This window comes from Crassostrea angulata, chromosome 8, assembly GCF_025612915.1.
Source record: "Crassostrea angulata isolate pt1a10 chromosome 8, ASM2561291v2, whole genome shotgun sequence".
In the NCBI taxonomy this organism is placed as follows: domain Eukaryota; kingdom Metazoa; phylum Mollusca; class Bivalvia; order Ostreida; family Ostreidae; genus Magallana; species Magallana angulata.
In genome coordinates, this window is record NC_069118.1 from 24251460 (window position 1) to 24255431 (window position 3972).

The 3972-nt window shown below is 32.6% G+C and overlaps 1 long non-coding RNA gene across 1 annotated transcript; it reads left to right on the forward strand.

Moving 5' to 3' along the window:
• The first annotated feature begins 365 nt into the window (after positions 1-365).
• Positions 366-3679, forward strand: LOC128160222 (uncharacterized). The gene is made up of 2 exons (XR_008240257.1): positions 366-1298; positions 3383-3679. It is a non-coding gene; the product is annotated as an uncharacterized LOC128160222 (long non-coding RNA).
• The last annotated feature ends 293 nt before the right edge of the window (positions 3680-3972 follow it).

The following is a 3972-nucleotide window of genomic DNA, read 5'->3' on the forward strand; positions in this document are numbered from 1 at the left end:
AAAATTATATGCATGTTGTAGAGTTTGCAAAGCCAAATGCAAAACTGAAATTCGTTTTCAAATCGGATGATGCATTTAAGAGATATCGGGGTTTAAAAATTGATCTTTCCGGAAATTTTGATTCCGTGTTTTTGGTTTTAAAAATAGTGCAAATTTCACACCGAAAGTAATTTCTACTGAAAACAATTCGTACTGATAATTAAACTATATATAAAACACAAAATTATATGCATATTGTAGAGTTTGCAAAGCTTAATACAAAACTGAAATTCGTTTTCAAGTCGGATGATGCATTGCAGAGATATCGGGGTTTAAATTTTGATTTTTCCGGAAATTTTGATTCCGTGTTCTTGGTTTAAAAATAGTGTAAAATTCACACTGAAAGTAACTCCTGCTGAAAACAATTCGTGCAGGTCATAAAACCGGACTCTGTTTTTTAATAGTTAATTAAAGTGTTTATCGATACAATTTCGTTATTTCGATCGATAATTACGTTGTTAGTTTTTATTAGTCTTATTAGTTTTAATCGAAATAATTATCGTACGATTCCCCATTTCAACTCGCCATGTTTTGACTGCGAACAAACAGCTGATAGCGGTGTGTCTACATTTTTAAAAGAAGCATGGCCTGCAAGACGTCGATAGTGGAAATTTCAGCTCTACTAACGTATGACAGATTATAAAGGTATGTTTCAATACAGGATATGTCGTATTGACTTTTTCTTTTCAAAGTATTTGCACTTTTCAATCTAATCCGAGATTCCTCTGACTCTTACCTCCGCTTTTGAAGTACATCACAATATAAAAGCGGGCGTTAGAGTCAGCGGAATCTCGGAATGTTATCTGTCCAGTGTATTTTCACGGTAGCTGCAACACTGTAGCTCTCCGGGAAAAAAATATTGACAGACCGGAGAGCTACAGGGCCACCCATTGAAAAAATTGTACATGTATATTTATTGCGCAGAAAAACGTGCGCTAGTTTTGGACTGATTTACCTTATTTATACGCAAATTCTGTGAAAACATTAGTACCATTAAATTCTTCATGCAATTTACTACTGATATCGACTCTTTATTTGCCTCAGACTTTCTCCGAAACACGCTACCGACCTCGGAAAATCAAGTATGTTGAATTTACATCGAGATCGAGAGTCGCCATTTTTACATGTAAACAAAATGGACCACATGAATTTACGGGACTGGTGATGGTGTTTAAAAGACTATCCGAGGCAAGTGAAGAGAGGATATCAGTAGTAAATTGCATGAAGAATTTAAAATTAAAAGCAGTGGGAGACTTAAGGTACACAAGAATAGAATGTTTTAATTAGAGTGCATGTTTGCATGATGATAACTTTACCCTAAATATTTAAATATAGCAGATCTTTACCATATCGCCTTCACTTAATTTTTAAATTAAAAACTCATGCTTGTGTTTAATTAAATAAATATATTTGACAAAGTAAATATTCAATCTAATTAAAATTAGACCTTTTGTCTCGCTTTCTGTTATATATGGTTATTGCTTGTGTAACAGGCATGTAAAACAGAGTGCGAGATGAAAAGTCTCAAATTTCAAATTATATCAAGCTCAGAATTTAGGTCAATGTTCCATGATATCTATTAAACAGTCTTCTCAAGATATAAGTATTTCACAGAATCATTGTAATTTGAGAGATTATATTATCTTTTATACATATTGATTCATTTTAGGTAAGCTTTACATGCATACTGTAAAACGAGAAAATATGGCGCACTACAAATTTTAGCGCCTTTGGCGCAACTGCCTCTGAGCGCTAAAATTAATAGTGCGCCAACAATTTTCCATATGTATTAAATTTTTTTAACTTGCAAAACAATAACGTGAGTCCATTTTAAAGGCTATATGGAAGTGTTCATTTAAATATCAGATGCTGTCGATTCTTTTTTTTAAACAATTACACAGGTAAACGGTATGGGTTATCGGGTATAAGTGCCTAAACATGGATTAATTAATTCCGTTTTAATTGCTTTTTAATATTTCTCATTACAAATGTAGCACCTTGAAAATTGGGCTTCTCCCCATGCCACTTCAATTTAGCGCCTCGGGGTGAAAATGTGATTAAACGTGGCGATCGTTAACGCTGACAATACATGCTTGATCATGATTTCTTTCATCTCTGATTAGTGGATATAAAGATAACAAGACGATACCAATTTTTTGTGTTTTTTTAAATGTAAAATTACTGTGAAAAAGATTCTCTCATGATGATCGAGACTCATGGTAAATGTAGCATTCGATTTCACTTCTTTTAGTGTTATCCAAGTCGACACGTTAAATTCAAAATCCAATTACTCAAATTTGTTTACCAGCAAAAATTACACATCATTGCCAATAAACGAAGTTTTCATACCTATCTACTGACGATTTACACAAAAGTAAGTGTATTGTTCTCAACGACAGTTTACCTTGCATGCGAGATAGAAATCAAAGTCGTTGTTTTCATGTGCTTGAGTGAACACAGAACTAAAATTTGGGCGTGATCGTTTATCAAACAACAAAATTTTTTGTATTCTTTTTTAAAGAAAAGATGCATGCGCTAAAATATAATTGCGCTAATGTACTGGCACTTGTGTTTGCGCTAAAATACGTATGCGCCAAATTTTCTCGTTTTACAGTATCACATCTACATAGCATGTAAATAATTTTTACTGCATGTGCCTCAGATCTCTCTCTCTCTCTCTCTCTCTCTCTCTCTCTCTCTCTCTCTCTCTCTCTCTCTCTCTCTTTTAATCTTGGCAAAGACTGAAACTGTCAGAGGGCAACTTAATTTTGTGACAAAAATATCTCGATCTTGTAAAAGAAATCCAAAGTGCATTGAATTTTAAAATGAGCATGTATTATTAATCCCTCATTTTTATGCGCATTATACATAGTATTGTTTTTAAAACATGTAATTCGTAAGAAAAAAAAACCCTCGCTAAATTTATTCACAATAAACCCCAGTAGAATTGACAAAACATGGTATACACGTACCAGAAGCTTATACTTTGACACTGCATGTTTGGATTGGTAATATTCCTTTGTAGTTTATGAATTGAAATATTGCTGTCGCACTTCAAGTAAAACAAACTCTCTCTCTCACTCCTGCTCTCGCTCTCTCCCAATCTGATATGTCTATACCCAAGAAATTATTTTAATGGTATGATATTATGACTTGATATGCACATTTTTGTTTTTGTACTGGCTAAATGTTAATGTCATATACCGGTATTTGGATATGTCATACTTATAACACTGCATGGTCAGTGTATTTTTTCCAAAAATATTATGTATATGTTAATGTAAACACAGCTATTACAAGTACATATATGTTAACACAGCTAATTTTTTTTTCTTCATTTCAGCTTAAAGCAGACTCTTGTTACCACATGGCTTCTACCTGTTGATTCTTGTGGTTTCAGCTCTTGAGGTTAACCTGTCACCTCTACCCACATACATATTCCCTGTGTTCTACAGACTATCTACCGGTAATTCAAATTAAATCGGATAATGCATGAACAATAATGGAACTTTAAGAAAGCATCATGTCCTATTGTGGTTTGTTCATGTTTGATAAGAAATTATGAAAAACAAAATTAAGGCTGTTTAAAGAAATATAATTGTTGTGAAAATTTGTTTTTCAATAAAAGTATGCAATTATATTTCCTTCATTTTTTATTTTATAAAGATATTTAGATGTGTTTACATAGTTGAAAAATCACCCAACTCTTTCCAGTTTTCTCCATTAAGATTACATGTAGGATATGTAAATGTACATTTGACTTTTGAATAACACCAGCAATGATTATTACTTATGAAATGAGCAAGAAACAATCTATTTTCATCCTTTTAAGGTATATATGCATAAAAAAAGTAGAAAAAAACATGTCAAATTTGAACATTTTTAATGGAATTCTCCTCCGCTTCCAGCTACCCGGGTGTGTTTGAATTTAAT